The sequence below is a fragment of the Sitophilus oryzae genome, unplaced genomic scaffold (assembly GCF_002938485.1).
Source record: "Sitophilus oryzae breed Bouriz unplaced genomic scaffold, Soryzae_2.0 scaffold_1515_pilon_pilon, whole genome shotgun sequence".
NCBI classification, from domain to species: Eukaryota; Metazoa; Arthropoda; class Insecta; order Coleoptera; family Curculionidae; genus Sitophilus; species Sitophilus oryzae.
In genome coordinates, this window is record NW_022146187.1 from 1,184,984 (window position 1) to 1,210,025 (window position 25,042).

Sequence of the window (25,042 nt, forward strand, 5' to 3'; positions counted from 1 at the left end):
TGGTGATTAAGTCATTTGATATAATTCTATGAAATGCCGTGACGTCCTTGTTGCTCCAAGTGAAGCTAGTGTCGTCCGCAATAAGACATATTTTACCACTGATGTTTTAGCAATGTCGTTAATAAAAAGAAGAAACAAAATAGGGCCGAGTACTGAGCCTTGAGGTACTCCACATTCTATTGGCTTGCTAGAAGACAACGTGGTATCCACCCTCACAAGTTGACTTCTGTTGCTCAGATACGACTTAAACCATTCGAGAGATACTTATTTATACTTATTTATTACCATTAGTTATCACGTAATACTGATCAATCAAAGATAATAAACTATTAAATATTAACAACACCATACTCCAACCACTTATCAATTTTTCTATGACAGAAATTTCAGATTAATCTAGTTAATTTTTTAATGAATGTAACATGGTGTTATTAAGGGAAAGTAGAGCAATGGTGCACACTTGGAACAAAGGCGTATTTTCAAATCTGATACTGTATTATTAGGCACGATTCATTTTCGTTTAATTGTATTAACAATGCACCACGCTGTGGGCTACCATTATTTCGTATTTCTGTATTTTGCTTTATTGGTAAATATTTAAAATTGTTATTTTATTGCTAGAAGGGATACATTTAGTTTAAATTGGTGTGGCCTCTAGATTAAATGAAATAACATATATTTTGCATGATTTACCTGTATATAAATAACAACAATGTATAAGTACAATTCAATCATAGATTCCAAGCATCAATTTAATTAACCAACAACTGCATATTTTTATGTTTCGTGAATTTTTATTCCTTGAATAAACAAATAATTATTTTTTATTGATGAATAATTTCTATACAAATCTACTGATGTTAATTTTGTACAAGTATATACAGGTATAGTTCATATCCAAAAAACTTTTAGTCACGTGATTAAACTTGACTGGCACAGCGTCACACTTTTACATATTTTCTTTTAATCAAAATATTTTAGGAAAGAAAAATAAATTAATTTTAAATATATGAACAGTTATTATTTACATCAACAAAACTAACAACCTCTGAACTAACAACCTAAACACCTAACCTACAAAATCCTAACCTAACCTAACCTTCCTAACAGCACTTAAGAGACATAAAGGGTCATTACTACCGCTTTCCCGTTCAAAATATTCTAATAAAGTTGTGATGTATTTTTTACGGCTATTAAGCTATCTTGTACACTTCGCACTAGGTTCTACAATATTCGACTGGTCTGCTAGTAAAATGTTTAAGCTTAAAATATCACAACACAATAATTCACTTAAACCAAAAACTCGTAATATAAAACTAAGTTGTCAAAACGAATGACAATGTCTGGAATTAAATAAATAAATGTGGCAACTTGACATTTTTTACAGCAGAGTGGCGAATAGAAGCCACCCAAATCCCCAGCGGGAAAATTAAATTCCAGTTAGTCAGCCCGGCGCCGAATATGACCATGGCTGGTAACAATGAATTTAATATAAAAATACATTAAATGCATCTAAAATGCATTCCAATAAAACACAGTTGATGACACATATTTTTATATAGCCCAATAGGAAATAAGGCACAAACAAATATTGCCTTTACCTTAGTTGACACCTGAGAGCAATAAATTTTGTTCTCTTATTGACAGAAGATTAGGAAGATAGGAATAAAAATGAAAGGAAAACCGCAACAAATGTATTTATAAAAACGACATTAAAGAAAATTTGTACAGATGCATTTAGGTACCAAAAATCAATATTTAATTTATAATAGAAACTCAAAATAGTAGTCGCAGTACTGAAAGGCATGTTGATAAAAAGATTAGATTATTACTGTTTGCATTTGGTTTCAAAGTGAATGTTGAAAATAATACAATCGAAAAAATATTATGAAAATATTATGAGATAATTATTATAGAGAAGAGATTTTCAAGTAGCTTAGACTGTTTCCAGGTTCTTGAGTTCCAGGTTGTTTCCAGGTTCTTGAGGTCCGCTTAAGTTGGTACTTGGGAAGCAGAACGTCCAGTTAGTGGAATCCTGGTCCAGTTAGTGGAGTGTTTTTAGCTTCTTTTTTAGCTAGATCGTTTGCATTTTCATTACTTTCTATCCCTATGGTAAGCTGAGACCTAGAGTGGGAGGACTTTATTTTCTTTACCTAATTTATTTAGCTTCTCTAGGTATTCTTTGACCAATGAATTTATGGTTACTGAGTGGATCACTTTTAATGCTGCTTGACTATCGGATAAGATGGATACTTCTTGTTTGCAATAGTTCCATTTTTCATTTCTGCCTGAAGGTAAAGGTAGAAGTAAAAAAGGAAACAACATATCCTGTACTACAAAGATGTTTTTATTACAGGAGCATCATCAATTTAACTAAAATTCAAAAAAATAAAGAAAAGTATAATAACAATAGTATTTATTTCTATTCTTATAAAATAAAATGTAGGCTCGTGAGAATAAGGCCTCTTAAGTGTGATCCAGTTTAATTACTTGTATAAAAACAATTCAACCGGAACTGGCAGTTATGCCCAAATAAAACTGTATTTAGCAATAAAGTATGCTGTAAAACGACAATTTGGCAGTCGTGTGACTCATTTTTTGTGATCCTTTCTTAATGATAATATAAAAAATTAGAGAAATGACTACCGTATATGGATTTCTTTAAATAAATCGGAAAAAAAAATGTTTTCAAAACAGCTATTTCCAAGTAAGACATCACGACACGGTGGTTATTTATTATATTATACTAAAGTAAGTTATAATTAATCATCGTTGAGGTAATACACGTATAGTCTGTGAAACGAGTAACTTTGAATTTGACAGTTCTCGCGGGCTTTTCTAGTGTTAATTTTATTAGGTTAGCAACTTGCGGCCATGCATTATTACATCACGCTAGTTAGATACTACGGATTAATAAATATGTTGTAGAATACATGGAAAATCATATATTCCTCGTATCTTTGGTTTGTATTTTAAAAATGATATATGTAGTTTACATTAAATATACATAATATATAATTAATAACTTGTTTAATAATATTAAATAATATTAATTTATTAATATTTATTGTTTTCGTTTATTTTTAATATTTTGTTTATTTTTTAAAAATATTATTCTTAACACTAAAACTATCTACATTGACTATGGCTGAAATCGTACTCCATCCTAACCTAAATCCCAAGAAAATCAAAAATTTTAGAATAATTTTACATATAAAATGACAGCGATCTTTATTTTATAGCCATCGCTGACGCCTTTTTTTCTATGATATTCTATTATTTGCAGATATAATATTTCGAACATTGATACTTGCAAAATATTCATATAAATTTTGAGAATGCAAATAATAATACATCACTATTAGTTGATATTGAACGATTTTTGTTAAATTAGATCGATTTTCAAACCCCAAAATTTAAAATATATTTTGCATTTTACCCATTATCTTATGTACCTATTCATTATTTGTATATTGTAAAACATTTGCTGCATTTGTATGGTTTATAGTTTATTTGCCAAAGTATTTATTACTATAAATAGGTATATATATATATATATATATATATATATATATATATATATATATATATATATATATATATATATATATATATATATATTTATTAACTGTATATTATGTATATTTCTTGTAAACTATATCATTTTTAAAATACAAACTAAAATACGAGGAATAATTATGTTTTTCCATGTATTTTACAACATATTTATTAATCCTTAGTATCTAACTAGCGTGACGTCATAAATCTCGCCCGAGGCTGTTCTATTAGAGACGGCATTGGTCTGATATTTAGAAATGTCAAAAGCTGATGACTTTTTACTTTTGACAATTATGACATTTCGTGTTGATTTTTGCAAGAAGAGGAAGAACTGTCACTTGTTTTATTATTTTCCTTTTCTATTTCACGAAAGTAAAAAGAGTTACCTATCTGATTCGTTCAGGCACTCAATTTAAACAATATCAGTAACTTTTTTGACAGAGGGATTTTATATTTGCCATGTTGGGAAAAAATAACGGTCAAAATTCAAAGTTATTCATTTATAGACTATAGAAACTGTTTTTGGTCAGTTAATGATTTTGACCAAAAACATCGAGACATAGTAGAAAATTATATATTTTGCAATATATATAGTATTTTTCAATTTTATACATTTGTTGAGTGTTGAAATATCACCAAAATAGATGTTTTTAAGAGAAATACCCAGGATTTTTCAAGTAATTTTGATTTTGTAATATTTATTTTAAAAATTGTTTTTTAGCAAAAAGTGTATAAACATTTATTTAAAAAAAATCGTAAATTAAAAATCATAAAATTCCATTATGCATGTATAAATAAGGCATGCTTTTTGATTAATACATAAGTCGAGTTAACAAAAGTGTCACCATTTTCAGAAATACTAACCATAAATAATGATTTTCTTATTTTACATTATGAATTAATAGTTATATTCCGAAAATGATATATGCAAGACACTTCTGTGATATCGATTTCCTGGTTCACAAGAAACTGCACCAATTATTTCTAAAACTGTATTCAATTAACATTATTGGCTTATTCTAAAACGACGATTTGATGTAAATAAATAATAAGTTGAACTACTTTGAAAATGCAAATAATAATCTCTGTTTATTAACGATTAACATAGTAATAGTTTGGTTTGGTCTAGGAGCTACTTTATGTTTTTAAGTGGAAATTTTAAGTAAATATGTATTATCTATACTAATATATAAAATCCTTAAGTGACTGACATACTGATTAATCACGATCCTGCTCAAACCACTCAACGTAAGAAGCTCAATTTTGGCATACAGGTTGATTCTAGGGTGTAGAGGTTCGATAAGAAGGGATTTTTCGAAATTCCAGTTCCAAGAGGGTGAAAACCACTCCTCAAATATTACAATATTTTTTATTTAAAAAACGGTCAAGTTTCCGAAAAAACGCTTAAACACGTATATTTAATTTTGTTTTTTTACCAATTTTAAGATTTTTTAAAAATGTATACAGGGTATTTCGAAAAAGCTGGTCATTGATTAATCACGATCCTGCTTAAAGCACTTGACGTAAAAAGCTGATTTTTGGAAAACAGATTGATTTTAAGGTTTGTTGTTTTACATATTTTAACATTTTTTATAAATTTATACAGGGTGTTTCATAAAATATGACCATTGAGTAATCACGATTCTGCTTAAACTGCTTGACGTTTAAAGCTGATTTTTGGTAAACGGATTGACTGTGGGGTGTAGAGGTTTTATAAGGAGGGGTTTCTCGAATCTAAAATCCAAGAGGGTGAAAACGCCCCTCAAATATTACAATATTTGTTATATAAAAAACGGTTAGTCTTTCGGGAAAACGCTTGGACAAGCATATTTTATTTTGCTTTTTACATATTTTGAAATTTTTTAAAAAATCATTCAGGGTGTTCCAAAAAGTTGGGTAATTTCTTAACAACGATTCTGCTTAAACTGCTTGACGTAAAAAGCTTATTTTTGGCAAACGGATTTTTCGAATGTCAAATTCCAACGAGATGAAACTACCCCTCAAATATCAATATTACCAAGTTATATAATAATATCGCCATATTGTTTTTTCTCATGCTGACATAAATGTGAGAACATTTTATCCAATTTGTATGTTAATGGAAATTCTTGCTTTGCTTTATCATCACCATTACAAATGATTAATTCGACGCGAACGAAGTCGCTGGTACACGCTAGTTAATTATAAGTTATTATAACATTTTATGAAATATAAAAATGACTTGTTTCAATCGTACGTTGTATGATATTGTGTACTTGTCTTAGATAGGAACTAGCAGTAACCATCAATTCCAAGTTAGTCAAAGATGTCTACAAAAGCTGAACAAATTAAACAAAGAAAATAGAGTCCTTCGACTCTGGACTCTGGGAGCCAGCCCACCAATGAATGAAAGCAAACAATCTAGCTAGAAAAGACTCCACTAACTGGGCCAGAACCGTTCTGCTTCACAAGTTGAAACCAACCTAAAGCAGAACTCAAGAACGTGGTAGATTGAAGACTCCGGCTCTTACATGGAATGGGAATCCTCCAACGGTCTAGGACACTCTCAAGAATTTCTCACACTTACGATCGAAAAAAAAATCAAAAAAATTATTTAATTAAAGTAAGAACAATCTTCGGCTTATCGCAGGTTTTTAACAAAACACTGTTCCTCAATGAACATCTCAGCAGATTAAAGCTAAGAAACAACTGGGAATGCAGATACTGTGGGGAAAATGGGGAAACACCAGAACACCTTATCACTGAGTGCGCCGAGACGACAACCATTTGCGCCATAAACTTTAGTACGACTGATATTGGAGATGAGAACTACCCTCTATAAAACCGAGAAAGGGGAAAGGGGAACACAATAAAGGGTGATCAACTTTTTCCCTCCCATACAATCTACATCTACGTGGTATTGCAAATAATAAATAACGCTTTATTGTACAAAAAGCCAACATAGCTTCATTGACAAAGCATTTACAAAACAAACAAAAGCACAAAAAATATAGAAATAATAAAAAAATATTATACGATATAAATCATACAATTCAAAAAAATTTACGTCATTAAAATTACAAATAGAACATACATGGGCATTGCAGAACACAAAAAAGGATTATCAATAAAATTTTACAATAGGAAAATTGTAAATGGATGTAATCATTTAAGAGTTATAAAATATTAAATTCAAAATTTTCAATTCAAAGATCAAAATTTTAAAATTCAAAATTGTTCATGATTAAGCATCAACAAAAAAGTCGTTTACCGCATATATAAGGCTCTCTCCAGTAAGTATGATTTCAGAGCTTTGCGAAATGCAGGAAAAAATAAAAGCGACTTGATATTCAAAGACAGATGATTGTACATTTTTTTGGCATTGTACAGTAGTGAGCCTTTAACTAGTTCTGAGCTTGGGGTTGGCAGATAAAGATCGTGCACCGCATTCCTAAGTGGATAGTTGTGAGATGGCCTTTCGGGGATAGCAGATATGTGCTTGCGGATTAAGCAAACGGATTCAAAAATGAATAAAGAAGGAAGAGTCAGTATTTTCAAATTTTTAAAGAAATTCTGGCAGTGAGTTGTACTGTTCAGTCCCAATAAATATCGAACTGCTCTCTTTTGAAGTTTGAAAATACGATCACATTTTGTTGCGCAGCACGTATCCCAGAATGGAAGGGCATAACGAAGATGTGACTCAAAAAGGGCATAATAGGCTATTCTAGAGGTTGATAAGTTAAGTTCCTTAGAAACTGATCTTAGCGCAAAACAGGCAGCGCTTAGTTTCTTTGATAAAGCTTCGATGTGCAAGTCCCATTGCATGTATACTCTGGGTATTCCGTTGATATTGTTTCAGCCTGTTTTTATTTATTTATAGAGATGGTTGAAATAGATATTATAATACTAAAAAGTTACAATATGTGACTATTGTGAGTATATAATGTTTCTATAGTACAATGTTGTCGTATTCCATGGATACCGTTTTCAACCTGTCACGATAACGTTGCAGATAAGCAGCGAATGGGAAAAAATAAAATCGTTATCGATAGTTGTTCGTCGTCTGGAGGAAAGCCACGCCGTGAGACAGGAAACGGCGCCCGTGTTTCACGATCTATCGTTGTTTTCGAATAGTTCAGATAATGGTTTTTGCGTTTTCGCATTGTTCGGCTCGATAGGGCCGTCGACAGAGGCTGCTTAACAGAAATCAGATAAAATGGCACTAATTAGTGACAAATTTCAGTTATCGGATTCCTTGCTACCGGAAAAATGTTACAGAGACTAGAGGAAACACAAATCTCTGGACTATTTCATTATTATAAGTTTAAACATTTTGGACTATTTCATCTTATGGCAGGAATATATCGGATATGGATCGATATGGATGTTTTACCATCAATATATCGGAATCTTCATTACATATTTTCCAAAGAATCAGATAGGAGACATCAATTAGGACATTTTATGTTTTCTGAGATGGTGGTTGGTAATTATTGTCAACTGCTAATTTAAATTCTCTTTTTGGTCGTTTAGATTTTTCATTTCATTTTTCGTAATCAACTGATATTAATTATAATGTGTGGGATTGTTCTTGGGACTGCTATACAGGGTGTTTCTCAAAAGTAATTCATCCCTCTAACTTTAAAAAAAACAAATTTGGTATGTTAATATATGACATAAATCAGGATTGATTGATGTATTCAGTTGTTTTCGGTCGTTTCTTGTTTCGCCGGAAATTACTACAAATGACAGCCTCGGTGTTTTTTTACTTTATTCGAAAGAAAATGACGCTCTGAATAGAATGACATATCTCTAAATGGAAATCTCCGTATTTTGGTTCTCTTTGCCCAGCTTGATTTTATGACCTAAATATACAGGGTGTCCAAGAAATAAATGCAGATATTTTAAGGGGTGCTAGATCTGCTCAAAAGAAACATATTTTCTTTTTACCATTTTTAAAATAAATTAAAAATAACCGAGTTATTTACTTTGAAATTTAAAAAAAAATAAAAGGTCCTCGACTGTGAAAGGCACCGAGGATTAAACCCCAACCGTGGAAGGGTGTATAACCTCGTAGGAGGTAGACGTCCATTCCTCCATGTATGTTGAGTTATAGACTGTGTGATGAGTTATAACTCAAGAAAGGAGGACACAATAGAGCTTTAAGGTCGCGGCGATTATAACACCCCTTGCACTCATTATTCTACATTCATCGTAAGCCTTTTAAAGCCGTACTAAAGCCTGCTTGTTGTATTGGCTGATAGGAATCAATTTTCGTAGTCAGTCGGTTGTACATGTGCGCAGATTCTAATCGGCCGACTCAAAATTGCATGTGAACCCCTAACCTTGATCAATACAGCAATGAAAATCCGAAAAATTATGAATGCGTAATTTAAATATAACTCTTATCTTAATAATAATTTTATTCTGAAACATCCTGTATATCTCACCTAGTATTATTGAAGAACAAAACTAAAACAAACCATAATGAATGGGTTCGATTTGCAAATAGGCTTAAAACGGCGTTTAATTACTTCTGAGGATGTTAGTTTCCCGGCGATATATCATAAAACGGTTGATATCTATGTTAATAAGTAATCCGATTTGTATTAACTTACTTATTGCATAACCAGTACGGATATATTCTTTAATAAAGTGTATAATATTATTATTATTTTTCATTTAATTTTTTGAAACGATGTCCATCTATTTTCGTGGGAATAAAATATAAACCAAATTCTCTATACTTTTTTATCTACGGAGTCTACCGACAACAAAAAAAATTGTGTGAACACTACGTGCGCATATTTGAAGTTAAACTTCTTCTTACTTTCGGGTACCTCTATCCACGTGTCGAGTTTGGTTCCAATCGACCCATAATTAAGAAAAATCCTGATGATTTCGTCCATTTATAGAAGCATCGGTTCGAAACGTCGAGAGCGTCATCCTGTAGCCCGTCCCCAATGATGCCGAAATCGACTCACATTTTTCTTCATTATCAAATCCTTTAGTCCCACCCAGAGAATAGGTACATTAAAGAAATGCTAACTTCATGTTAAAAAATGGAAACAGACGCCACCTGGTGTCGCCTGGCAGTACTAGCTAAATTGAGGGGAATTGGAGAGGCGGGGCTTAAAAGAGGAGAAATTTTTAAAAAAATATTTTTATAAGTATCACTGACTTACTGTTTAAAGTTAATAAACATATTTTTTATTACTTTAATATAATTTAATGTATTAAAAAATATGTCTATTAACTTTACACAGCAAATCAATGATATTATTAAAGTCTTATTATTTTCAGAGAAAATTCATAGTAAATAAATTACACATTAGTAAACAATATCATTTATTTTTTAGAGCTGCGATTTATATTACAATAATATTGAAATATATATATTTTTTTAACAATGAATAAGAATATCCCGGAACCTGAAAAAGAAAGATGATCAATTAATGACTTAAATTAGTTCAAAATACATTTTGCAAATAACTAGTGAATTGGAAAGATAAACATACTATTAAAAAGACATTTTAGTAGTATGTTATCATCTATTTACTGATAATACATAAGTATATAATAGGTAAATAACATGCTTAAGGCACTATGATACAACTACCTGTATCATGATAACACACTAATATCACAAAAAATATATACTAATTTAAATTCCTTTAATGATCTAATGAAACACTATCTAGCCTCAATGCATGCCATTCCAAAGGCAAAAAAAAGCTGTTATACCAAATAAATATAAGCTGAATAAAACATAAACCAAGCCAACGTGCATAAACAACCAAAAAATGCATCAAAAAATACTTTTATCAGATCATACCCTTGTATATATTATGTATTTTATATATCGCACATCCCGTTCAAAAGTTTACTAACTCAAAATAGAGAATATAGAGAACATTGTCACGAGAAGTAAAAGAAAATTTAAGTTAAGGCAATATGCTCCTTTTTGCATATTAATGGCCAAATAATATAATGTTGATTTAATAAAATTTTACTGGCATCCTTCTGAGGTATAAATCAGATTAAAAGGACATTGTTTTTGTAATAATTGTTTGTTTTGTAAACATTTTTTGAAGACAATACAGTTTTGAACGGGCTGTGCGATATAAACAAGGATCTTACTATTATTTGAGGTTAGAAAGTATTTAAATAATATAAAACATAATCAAAATCATTTTTTATCATAAATTATAAAGGTACTTACGTGTTTTGATATTATTATCAGGAAATAATACGTTTAGTTAAACAGGTACGCTGCCAGGCAAGTTCTATCGGCGGGTCTTTGCAAAAGTTCAAATCTAAAAATACAAAAATACGTTTACATCTTAGTTGTATTTACGAATAAAGTATTTGTGTGTAATTTCTGACTTACCAGTTAACTGAATAATCGCATTAAATACATCCAAATGGTAATTTAATATTGTAAAAAGCAAAATTGTTTTAAATCACTTGCCAGGACAGCCCGGCCAGCTTCTTTGTTGGCAAAATGGCCGCGGTATCATGATTTAAGCAATGTGAGTGACAAAGAAAGCCAATGCCTGGCAGATGTTGCTTTCTTTGTCGTTGGTCCTGGCACGTTTAAATTTGACTGTTGCCTGTTTTCCCATACAAGTGACACCCCCGTGGTCCCACCCAAATGAAGATGTAAACGAAACGTCGTATCCAACTTTGCAGGGTGGGACCGTGTGCATCGTCGCTCACCAAATTTGGCCGTGATCGGACGACATCAACTTTTGACGTTTCTTACGTCAAAATAACTGTCACACTGTCACGGCCTTCAATTTTTACTGCCATCGCGCGTAAATAAGTTTCACTTCAAAAAGATTTGTTAATATCTTTAAACGAAACAATTATTGCATGAAATTTGTAGATCTATTCAGAACTTTTGTCAAAAATAACGACAAACACTTTTTTAAATGGACGATGTTCTTCTAACTAAACTTTTTATAATTTTGTTGATACAACAGAAAAATTTTAATAAAGAAATAAGAAATGTAGAACTATTTTTTTAAATTCCATTTTCACTGTAAAAACTGTCCGTGTATAAAAATAATGGCGCTTCATGAAGCTGACACTGCAGTGACATTTCCTTACAAAGACTCGAGTTATTTCATCTTAACAACTACCTAATTTAAAGTTTCTAGAAAAACCGCTAGATAATTTCACTTGTTTTTTAGTTCTCTTTTTTCAATTTTCTTTGTTATTATAATAAAATAATATATACTGGGTGAGTCTTAAATATGTGCAAATATTTTAGGTAGATCTCGATAAAAAAACATATTTTATCTTTCCCGTTTTTCAAATAAGTCCAAAATACCCGAGTTATTTTACTTTGAAAATTAAAAAAAAAGATTTTTTGCTTAAATTTTGAGAACCACTGGATATGGGTTTTCTTTCTTGTAAATTGAATCTACTGTCTAATGTCATATTATCAAGAAATTATGTTTTTTAACTAAAAACTAAAAAAAATCCAAAATATTTAAAAAAAAAATCCAAATATTCAAAAAAAAAATTTCGCGAAAAAAAATCATAGACGTTTCTGGGGTCGAAGTATACTACCCTAAAAATATTTGCACTTATTTAAGACTCTCCCTGTATAGTCCCAGAAATAAGTGCAAATATTTTAAGGGGTGGTAGATCTCGATAAAAGAAACATATTTTCTCTCTATCATTTTTCACATAAGTCTAAAATAACGGAGTTATTTACTTTGAAAATTTCCAAAAAAAAATATTTTTTGCTAAAATTTTGAGAACCACTGAATCTTTTCCGGATTTTCTTTCTTGTAAATTTAATCTTCTACCTATGTTGCCATATTATCAAGAAATTGTGTTTTTTAACTAAAAACTAAAAAAAATCCATTTTTTTTCTCGAAAAAAACCTCATAACCGTGTTTTGTGCTCGAAATATACTACGCCTAAAAATATTTGCACTTATTTAAGACTTACCCTGTATATGCATGGATGTTTGACTATCAATAACTACATCGAAAACCTCATTATTTTCAAAAGCATCATATAAATATAGGATAGGAGACATCAATCGTGGCATTTTATATTTTCTGTGATGAAAAATTTCAAAAAATTTTTTCAAAAAATTCCGAAATTTCAAATTTTTTTTTTCGCGAACAAAACCTCATAGGCGTGTTTCTGGGGTGGAACTATACTACCAGTTAAATTACTTGCATTTATTTCTGGGACACCCTGTATATATTAAATACTAGTATAATTTTTTTAAGATTCACACACACAGAAATTTTAATGTATGGTATGTAGGTACTAAAAGCATCTGTATTTTTTTTAATAAATCTGTCCACCAGCTACAAGATTACGTTGTAATTTCAAGAGGACCTCTTCACTCGAAAACAACTTTAATTCTGTTTTGAATATAAACCACAAGAAATTTTACGACCTTTCTGGTTTATAATATCGGTACTCTGGTAAATATACAAGGGCGATTATATTGTCGTGGGAGCATGTGGTTTCTCCATTTCTCTATTGAAAAATGTGTGATTAAACCACGATCTGTGTGTTGTTTTAATTTATACAAGTACAAGGTGGTTTTTAAGTAGTTTGGGAAAATTTCATCTAGGATTTCTAAGATAATATTTGGACAGAAATGTTTTCTATAAACTATAAATATATCCTAAAGTGATCTGTTTGAACTACCCAATTTGAATTTTCTGGAAAAACCGCTGGATAATTTTCACTTTTTAGTTTTTTTTCATAATAATTTTCTTTGTTGTATGTTTTTAAACGTGGTTAGGTTGGTGTTGGTGTATATCCTTAAGGTCTATTAGGCTATACTGTTCGGGTCGCTCTCAGAGATCGGGTAAAGCGGGTGTGTGGCCGAAGGAAATATATCAGCCACATCCAAAATTTCAAACACATGTGCTTTGATTAAGGCTTGATTAAGATTTGCAGAGCTTCAGCATTTTCCATAAAATAGCGAGCAATTTGTTACAAAACCATATAAATTATATATCACTGTAATCACAAAACTCCAATCTATTTCCGTATTGTAAGGGAATTTTAAATTATGTCTTTATTTTCAGAAAATTTAGTCCAAACATAAGGAATATTTTGTTGACGTTTGACCATCAAAATCTTAAAAATAAAGAAGTTGTCTAAAAATGTGCTACAATACAGACATAGTATAATCCTTTATCTTTAATTTCCTTCTTCATTTGTATAAAATTACCTAGCCAGTTTTACATAAAACGTTAAATGCCGAACGCTTATTTTGTTACTTTTTCGGACTAGTGAAATGGACTCTTAAATAAGTGCAAATCTTTTCAAGGCTAGTGGATCTCGATAAAAGAAACGTATTTTCTCTTTACCGTTTTTCAAATAAGTTCAAAATAACGGGGATATTTTACTTAAAAATAAAAATTTTTAAAAAAAATGTTTTGCTTAAATTTTGAGAACCACTTTTCTGGGTTTTCTTATTATGATCTAAAGTGATCTGTTTTAAACATACTGAATGACTGATTTTGAAAGAATAAAAATAACATAAGTACACGTAAAAAACCATTTTTACAATTCTCGGTAAACAAACAACAAACGAAAGAAGAATTACTACTTTCCAAGATATAGGAAACAAAAAAATATCCTGAAGAAGCATTACATTAAATACGAAACGTCGTATAAATAAAAATAAAAGAAAGTTTTTTTAATTGATTCTAGCCACAAACCCAAGAAATAAAAATAAAACTTGTTATACAGGGTGGTCCGAATTATATTCCGGAAACTTCGGCAGTATATTCAACAGATAAAAAAAGTTCATATAAATTTGTGTCATTAAATGCTTTGTTTCGGAGATACAGTGTGGAGAAGTATAATTTTTATTTCAATCTTTTTTTTTCCAAATAATTACTGAGCTAACGCCGATATTAGGTAAAATTGGTGTTTTTTGACATGAGAAATTCGATTTCGATTTCAGTATGACTCTTACTTGTGGGGGCGCCACCTACATATTTTTTAGCTGTTTTGAAGAGTAACAACTTTTCGTCCGAACCTGTATATAAAACTATTGAGTAAAAAATATACATTTCCGTCATTTTTACGTAAAAAAGGTCTCTTGGTAAAAATCGCTGCGAGTAATGGTTCTCAAGATATTTGGAATCTAAATAGTCTTGAAAATGGTTGCTCGTAGCAATTTTTACCAAGAGACATTTTTTACGTAAAAAATTACGGAAATACATATTTTTTCACTCAGTAGTTTTATACAGGTACGGACGAAATCAAATCAATATAAAATTATGTAGGTGGCGACCCCTACAAGTAGGAGTCATATTGACATGGAAATCAAAGTTCTCATGCCCAAAAACACCCAGTCATCAATTTTCATCTAAATATCGATGTTATTTCAGAAGTTATTTGGAAAAAACCGAAATAAAAATGAAATTTCTACACCCTGTATCTCCGAAACTAAGCACTTTAGGACATACATTTATACGAACTTTTTTACTTATTTTTATCTGCAGAAATTTCCGGAATACAATTCAGACCACCCTGTATAAAAGAATAATAGACTAAAAAATAACTACAATCGATAAATCATTTTTGTGTCAAATTTTATGTTTTTCTTTGATAAGGAAATGGGTACTTTATAGTTTTTGTGTAAGAGACCATCAAACAGTGAACCCACTGGAAACATTAATTAATGATGAGCCAGGTTTGTCTTCGGCCTATACAAAAAGCAAAGCCAAGACCAAGACTAGCATTAGATCTGTCTCTGCCCTGGTGAATTTCTCCATCTTTCTAGAGATTTGTTGGCCACCCAATGTTTTGTGCCCATTTTTGTGACTGCTTTTGCTGCGGCATCACTGGTTACATTATTCCTAGACTGATATAATCCAATTCCAGAGCGCAAGACCTAAAATAAATTAAAACAATCTTCGAGAAGCAAATCGAAAGACGTGAAAAAGCGCATCTACCGTTTCTTTCAATTTCTATCATCTCCTAAACTCATTACGACCACAAAAACTGCACGAGTCGTCGACTGCCGCTTTTTCACTAGAATTACTAGATTGTCACTTTTCCTGCTGCTGCTGCACAGCATTGGATCAGGTTTTAAATCTGGCGATTCTTGCGACACGACTGGTTTCGTATGCTGATTAAATTTAATACCTTAATTATATCAGCGGTATTTAAAATAACGATTCTTGTTTAGAACCGTGCATTCTATAAAATTTATTCCTCCTAGGATATTTGTACAGGAAGAAATGAAAGTTTAATATTGTATTAAACGTTATACAGGGTAGTTCGAACTGCATTCCGGAAACTTCGGCAGCATATTCTGTACATAAAAATAAGTAAAAAAGTTCGTATAAATATATGTCCTAAAATGCGTAGTTTTGGAGATACAGGGTGCAGAAGTTTCATTTTTATTTCGATTTTAACGTCAATAAATAATTTTCGAAAGTAACGTCAATATTTGGATGAAAATTGGTATCTGGGAGATTTTTGACATGATAGATTTTTTTGAGAGTAGATTTCGATATCATTATGACTTCTACTTGTAGAGGGCGCCACCTACATATTTTTTAACTGGTTTGAAGAGTAATAACTATTCATCCGCACCTGTATAAAACTACCGAGTAAAAAAATATATAAACATTTACGAAGTTTTTTACGTAAAAAAGCTTTTTTAGTAAAAATCGCTACGAGTAATGGTTCTCGAGATATTTGGAATCTAAATTATCAATACCTATCATCATTGACATAAATTAAACATGCGTTCACTAAATAGTTATTATAGTTATTATTTTTGTGCTAAAAGTTCAACAAAAACTGTTTTATCATCTGTCGCTCATCTTTCGCAGAAAAAATTGTGATTAATTTAGAAAAATAAAAATTTCCCAAATTTATTATTTCATTAAAATAACTATCTACTCAACGTGTTTATTTTTTTGTCAATGACATGTATTGACTATTTCCATTTTAAATATCTTGAGAACGGTTGTTCGTAGCGATTTTTACCAAGATACATTTTTTACGTAAAAAATCACGGAAATGTATATTTTTGTACTCAGTACTTTTATACAGGTACGGACGAAAAGTTATTACTCTTCAAAACAGTTAAAATACATATAGGTGGCGCCTCCTACAAATAAGAGTCATATTAACATTAAAATCAAATTTTTCATGTCAAAAAACTCCCAGACACCAGTTTTCATCGATACTTGACGTTTGACGTTACTTCAGAAATTATTTTGGAAAAAATAAAAATAAAAATGAAATTTCAAAGAAAGTGTTACCAAATATTATATCAATGATGACATGTATTGATATTTTCGATTCCAAATATCTCGAAAACCAATACTCCTAGCGATTTTTACCAAGAGACATTTTTTACTTAAAAAAGTCGTAGATGTATATTTTTTTACTCATTAGTTTTATACAGGTACGGACGAAAAATTATTCCTCTTCAAACCAGTTAAAAAATATGTAGGTGGCTTCCTCTACTAGTAGGAATCATATTGACATCAAAATCAAATTTCTCATGTCAAAAAACTCCAATTTTTATCTAAATATTGACGTTACTACACAAATTATTTGGAAAAAATCGAAATAAAAATGAAACTTCTACACCCTGTATCTCCGAAACTAAGCATTTTAGGACATACATTAATACGACCTTTTTTACTTATTTTCATTTGCAGAATATGCTGCCGAAATTTCCGGAATATGGATATCAATATAGTCATTACTAAAAAAAATATTTGTCTAACTCCAGCAAGAGAATGTTTGTCATTATCATCTTTGCATATTTATTATATAAAGCAGAATCTACACAAAACGTTTTACCGGTCAGACTTACCTGTTCAGTCCAAGCGTATCAAGCAAAACTTGTATGTTAATGAAAAAACGGTCCGTTTTACTTGAACTGAATTAAAACGGAAGACCGCCTAAAGAACTGTGTGTGTGACGGGATCAATGATGATTGATTTACAACAAAATTGTCGTACCAATACTAAAAATATATTAGTAAATTTACAAAAATAATATAGATATATTACAGCATATTTAATCAGCGACTTTTGGAAATCTGATATTTTTGTATAGTTTCACTGTTCACAAAATAATATAATTTTACAATAATATCCAGAGATATTATTTCATGATTCTTACTTTAAAAAAAAACATATTTTTATATAAAAACTTTTACGCCTAAGCACAAAAGTACGAAAATAGATTATTAAACTGACATAAGATGTCAAATTCAACGAGCGTAACCATTGTTTCTCGATATATAATTACTTATTTAGTTAGGTATTAGTTTTAAATTTTGTTATATTTGGAACGTTGGAAATTGTTTAAGAAAGTATTTGTGGTAATTTGAAAAAAAAAGCATGTTCTATTCAGAGTAAAAATGACTTTGTCCTCGCCTCAAACCTTGTCAAACGTACAGCCTCGCCACAAAGTATATCATTTTTACTCCTAATAAAACAATGGATGTACTTAAACAGCCGTTAAACGGTAGCCTACTAAAATGCCGTTAGTAGATATTGTGACGTCGTTCATGTCGGCGGAAGGTAATGCCTATCTATAAGCATTTTGCAAGAGCACCTGTGGCTCCGTGGCTGAGGCTATCGCTTCGTGAGCGAATGTCCGTGGTTCAAATCTCACGCCGACCAAAACTTTTTTATATATTTTTTTGCTTATAGCGTGATCTTTTTGCATTGGTTTCACTCTTTTTGGTTGGATTGGTTTAGTTATTTGGCGGGTTGGTTAGCGTGGTTATTTGGAAGGTGTTAAATCATTGGTTAGTTGGTTATTTGGTGGGATTGGTTGGTTTTTACTAATTTATATTTGTTTTTTATATTTTTTTATCAGTGTCGAGGTTAGTTGCGCTGGTTATTTCGTGGGGTGGATAGCGTTGCGTGTCCTTATAAAATCCCTATATTTCATAAAGCCCGTCAAGTGCGTCACATCAACGACGTCATACCTATTAACGGCATTTTAATAAGCTACCGCTTAACGGCAGTTTAAATACAGCCTAAAACAATATACTATTTTTTTCAAACGTCACAAAAGTATTAATTTTTACAACGTAATTAACTACATAAAAAGTCATTTTAACGCCTAGGCATAAAACTAAAGCACTTTTACGCTTAAGCACAAAAGTACGAATATAACCATAGATAAATGCAACAAGTTTAGATTGGAAAGCCCGTAAAAATTTGGGGTCGCGAAATTATTTTGGGTCGCGACCGTTATACGCGATCTGGCGCTGCTATAGCGGTCGCTAAGAACAACGGCAAACAAAAACAGAAATAATTTTCTCTTGCCAAAGTCAGAATCTTCAAAAATCATAATAATCTTTCAAAATCTAAACCGCTCTCATTAAAGAAATTCCGAAAAGTGTTTATAGCGTCCATTTTCAAAGTAATTATTGCTATCTTGTGAGTTTAATTCAAGTTTTATTTACTCCAACAGGTGATAATTGTGAAAAAGTGGCATTAAAAACTTAAAAAGCTGTGCTGTGAACTGTGAACTGCAAAAACCATCCTGGATCGTGGCATAACGTCGGTTTCCAATGTTTCATAGGTATTTCATACACGCGTCCTTATATAAAATAAAGTTTCTTGTATGCAACACACTGTATTTTATTTATAAAATTAAACGAAAATAATAATAAATTTGAATAAACAATATTTGGCGATATAATTCCGGAAAAAGCCGAACCGTTCCGAAATTTTCAAAAGTTTTGGGTCGCGACCGTTGCAAGAATAGCGCCAAATAGTGTTTACATTGTCCTTATGGGCACTTTCCAATCTAAACTTGTTGCATTTATCTATGGAATATAACATACGTTAATTTGACATAAAGTGTCAAATTCAACGACCGTAACCATAGTTTCTCGATATATAAATACTTACAAGGCATTACTCTTAAATATTTTTATATTATTTGGAACGTTTGAAATTGTTTAAGAAATTATTTGTGAGCCTTTGAAAAAAATAGCATGTTCTATTCGGAGTAAAAATGACATTTTGTGCCTCGCCACAAAATATATCATTTTTACACCTAATAGAACATCCAATATATCTCCTATTATTTTGCTCTAAGTAATATTTATTTACTTGAACTTTCTTTCCATATGATTTCATTTTTCAATGTAATAAGAAAATATTATTTCATATTTTTGAAAGTACCACTTCAAAGAGTCAGTACTCGTGCCTGTATTACAGAACCAGTTTCCGATCGAGATCCGTTTTAAAATAATAGCGGCGCGGTAATAGACGTAATCTCGGTACCGCGTCGTCTATGGCAGTACCCCCAGGTTCCGCTGCACGTGCCCGACGCGAGGCGGCCAGCATTAAAGTGGGGCGCGGGGCCGAACCCGAGTAGTACCTGGACCGAGAAATACCCGACAACCTTAAGGCTTTATCAGCGCCCGCGGTACCACACGTACGTACCACTCCCAACGGTGACGTTGCCTTTCTCGCTGGGCAAATATCCTAGATAAGACGGGCTTTGTTTGCTCGGCCTCTCGCGGCTCGGTACCATTGCGGTTAGGGTTGGGTCCGTAGTAAATTATTAATAAATGGACCTAGATTGATTTGGCTTTTTTTGAAATTCTCAATTTATTATCGGATGATAATTACAATGTTTTTGTTATTAAATATTAGTACCTATATACAGGGTCTGGCAATAGTGCGTCGGGTATCTGTAGCTTCTAGAATAAAAAAACTTGGGAATTTTGTTTAGGTGCAAACCTAAAGTATGTATTATACTAGGATGTATTTCGGGAGAATATTTTAATTTCTATGGGGTGGCTCAAAAAAGTGTGAGTGGACCGGGATGATTTTTTTAAATGGAACATCCTGTACATTATTGTATTTTTAGCTTCTTTTCAGATCACTTTACATAATCCTATATTTTGATAGTTTCAGAGATATTAATAAATAAATACAAAATATATATTTTTTCAGCCTTAAGAAAAATATTAAAAATACAAGAACTGTCCTGAAATCAAAACTATATTAGGTATTTACTTTAGATAGTCTATATTTACTTTGCTATAAACATGATAATCGTAAATCATACAGGATGTTCAAAATTCTACGTCAAACTTTCTAAAATATATATTTTTTTGCTTTTTTTAGTGGAACACCCTGTATATTATTTTTAATAGATAGAGAATTAAAAAATGAACATTTTTGTATTTAGAGTAATTCAAAAAATTTAACGATTTCGCAGATATTCGCGTTTTTATATTTTATATGGCATTTTGAACAACCAACCAATGATTTTTCTATATGAAATAATACTGCGTGTATCTGCCAAACCATTAAAAATTTTGAAATACTTTAAATACAAAAATGTTAATTTTTTAATTCTCCATCTAATAAAAAAATAGAATAGTGTAATTAATATAGTAATACAGGGTATTATCCAAATAAAAACTACCTTGTCAGTGACTTTTTACTAGTAAAACAAATTTTCCTAAACGACAAAAAATGTTTAACTTTCAGGAGGTATACCTCCTCCTATCGTCAGAAGCAAAAGAAAACAGAAAGATAAAAGAAAAAACTATTTAAAATATCTAAATACAACTATTTAAATTTAACCAAACCAAACACTTTAGTAGGCAAGTTTAACAACACTTAGCAGGTAGATACGTCTATTATAAACCGTTGGCACATTTACAATGCCTCCTGTGTGACACCGATTGCTCGTCTCTATCAGTTAGGAATTGTATTGCATCAAAGTGCACTCCAATCCCTCATCGGGCAGGACGAAAAAAGTGCCAACGTGCACCGCGGGAAGCCTTGCTAAACGTATTTATTTATTAACGACCACTTTTCTTGTGTAGGTATGAACTTAACCTACTAGATACTGTAATTTAGACTGTAGTTAATACCGTGCGAAGAAAAAAAACGAAAATAAACAAAAATGAACCAACAAACCAAACTAAACCAAAACATACCTAACCAAAGAAAGCAATCAAAACATGCTGTAAGCTAAAACGCGTGCCCGATTGGGGATTAGAGTGCATTTTGCTGCAGTGCAATTCCTAACTGGTAGAAACGAGCAATCGGTGTCACATAGGAGGCATTGTAAATGTGCAAACCGTTGGTGCTCACTTACAAGCTGGTTTCCATTTTATAGTGGTGTTTACAAAAAAATAGTTTTTTTATTTTGTAGATTTCTCTTCCAGAGGTACCTTACAAAGGTACTCGTATATACATTATTTACAATCCATTGATATGTTATGCGTTTTTTGTAGCCTACTTAGTAATTAGATTGCTACTTCCAGTTGCAATTTAACCCAGTAGCTTTCAGAAAATAAACTTATATTCCTATCTTTAATATCACTCTTTTCCTGGAGTAGTTTATGTAATAAATTGTGACATTGGTCCCATCCCTGACTGGTGGTACCGTTGCGATATCTAGCTGTTTGTTCCAGCGATATGATTACGGGCTATCCGAGGAATTATTTTCGAGTCGTAGGCAAATATTAGCCGTCAGATAAGCGGGTATTAACGTGTTGTTCTTTCTCTTAAAGTACACGGTTTTGTTCGATTTCGTTATCGGGAACCGCCCGTAAAGTTTCGAGTCATTTTTAAGTATTATCCTTGTTTATATATTCTTATTCATCTTAATAGCTTTTCAAATAAAATCGCAATACTTACGAATTTGTTCAGCTGAACTATCATTGCTTTATACTAATTATAGTCTTATTTTTTCTATAGATAGGAATGAAATACCATAAAATACCGTATGATCGAAAAAAACAGCGTCCCTAGCTGGCAACTTTGTCACAATTTAAATCACCTAATATCTCTTACCGTTTCTTAGATCCCAATGGTGAGAAACCGATTTATAACACCCAAAAAAAAAGTGAAAGTTGTGGCACATCAAAATTTATTTTTTTAAACGCAACCCCCTGTATATTATGGCATATCTCAATTATTATTCCTTTAATTTTAAACAATAATCGTAGTACACAAAATGTACCTAAATTTTCCGAATTATGAATTTTTGATTATGAAATGTTAAACGAAAATTTTGTAATTTCCAGACTTGATATAATCTCATTTCATACATCTAAAAATATATACATCTATATAAAAGATATACAGGGGGTTCCATTTAAAAAAATTAAACTTTGATGTGCCACGACTTCATGACCCCGACCCTGTATACTTAAATTTATTACTCGCTAATAGACATTTAAAAACCCTATAACTACTGTATTTGACTTGTTGCGGTATCTCGTATATTTTACCTAATAATCGACAATTTCCATACATATCACCTACCCTGTATACAGGGTGGTCCGAACTGTATTCCGGAAACTTTGGCAGCATATTCTGCAGATAAAAATAAGTAAAAACGTTCTTATAAATGTATGTCCTAAAATGCTTAGTTTCGGATATACAGGATGTAGAAGTTTCATTTTTATTTCGATTTTTTCCAAATAATTTGTGTAGTAACGTCAATATTTAGATAAAAATTGGAGTTTTTTGACATGAGAAATTTGATTTTGATGTCAATATGATTCCTACTAGTAGAGGAAGCCACCTACATATTTTTTAACTGGTTTGAAGAGGAATAATTTTTCGTCCGTACCTGTATAAAACTACTGAGTAAAAATATACATTTACGACTTTTTACGTAAAAATGTCTCTTGGTAAAAATCGCTAGGAGTATTGGTTTTCGAGATATTTGGAATCGAAATTATCAATACCTGTCATCATTGACATAAGTTAACATGTTAACTAAATAGTTATTAGACTGAGATCATAAATTTGAAAGTTTTTGTGCCAAAAGTTCAACAGAAACTGTTTTATCGCCATTTTTCAGAAAAATTTATGATTAATTTAAAAATAAAAATTTCCCAAGCTTATTATTTCAGTCAAATAACTATCTACTCAACGTGTTTATTTTTCGTCAATAATAACATGTATTAACTATTTCCATTCTAAATATCTTGAGAACGGTTGCTCGTAGCGATTTTTACAAAGATATTTTTACGTAAAAAGTGAAGATGTATATTTTTCTCTCGATAGTTTTATACAGGTACAGACAAAAAGTTATTACGCTTCAAAACAGTTAAAACATTATGTAGGTGACGCCCTCTACCTGTAGGAGCCATATTGACATCAAAATCAAATTTCATGTCAAAACTCCTAGACACCATTTTTCACTCAAACTTCTACACCTGTATCTCCAAAACTAAGCATTTTAAGACATGAATGTATGCAAACTGTTTTACTTATTTTTATCTGCAGAATATGCTGCCGAAGTTTCCGGAATACAGTTCGGAATTCAAAAACTAAAAGAGGAAATTTGGTATAGATTTTTTCTGAACAATACGTCACACTGTATAGAAGTAAAACCACCATTATTCAAAAAAATGATTTGCCCAGAAAATAAAATAATAACTTACTGAGTTACTGAGAAAAAGCCTCCTTCGTAACAGCATAAACAAAATAATTGTTTTCTTTATTTGGTGGGTGGGTGCTTTGTAATAAATTTCTGCATTCCTGTTAGACAATACAGTTAAGAAAGACAACAAGTTATCATTATTAAAATAAAATAAAACTTAACTGTCTATCCACCCAGTTTGTAATAAATTATTTACAATTCAAGCGCCGCATAAATAAAAATATAAATTTGTAAATTAAAACCATAAAATTCTCCTTGAAAATACCGAGTGTTTTATATTATAAGGATATTATTTAACATATTATACAGTAAGTAAATGTAATCAAAGCGCACCCAACAAACACGATTTGCATATATTTCGTTTTATTTTTCATTGGCGACTTTTACTATTTTTTATGTCGGAACCGCTATTCATTATAGTTACTATAGGAACGTTTCTGAGATAAAGGAACTGTTCGGCCTGGCAGTCGAAAGTGCACATTCACTTACATCCAACCATGAAATAGATCTGAATTACTGTTTACGTTACGAACTTTTTATCACCGATCTAATATGAGCTAGTAAAAAACGCATTTCCTTAAATAGAATATACACGGTGCTCAACAGTTGCAGGGTTTTCTTTTATACGAAGTAGGATATTGTAGAATATTAAAATATTTTTTAGTCACGCCAATTTGTTTGCAAGTAAAAAGCTACCCACCATTACTTCTATGGAAGAGGCATATTAAGAACATTACCGGCAAAGCCACAAAGGCTCTCATGATATGCAGTAGATTGGCGGGAAACAGATTGGGCTGCGCCCTTAACATTTTGCGCTGGATATGTACCATGATTTAAGACCCATGATTACTTATGGATCAGTTGCTTAGTACACAAAATTAGAGCAACGTACAGCAAGGCAAAACCTGTGCGGAGACTGGTATGCATCTGCATCATAGGTGCCATGAGCACATGCCCAACAGCAAAAATGGAGGTCATTCTAGACCTAGCACCACTGTATATTGTCGTTGGTAGATATGCCAATGCGACAATGATTGGAATGGTCATTGACGGAAACAGTACTGCTATAATTTTCTGCTCAAGA

At 31.4% G+C, this 25,042-nt stretch overlaps 1 protein-coding gene across 1 annotated transcript in view; it reads left to right on the forward strand.

The window, feature by feature from the left end:
• The window catches only part of LOC115878490 (meteorin-like protein), a 142,375-nt gene that overhangs the window by 92,829 nt on the left and 24,504 nt on the right, over positions 1–25,042 (forward strand). The gene's annotated exons all lie outside the window — the stretch shown is intronic.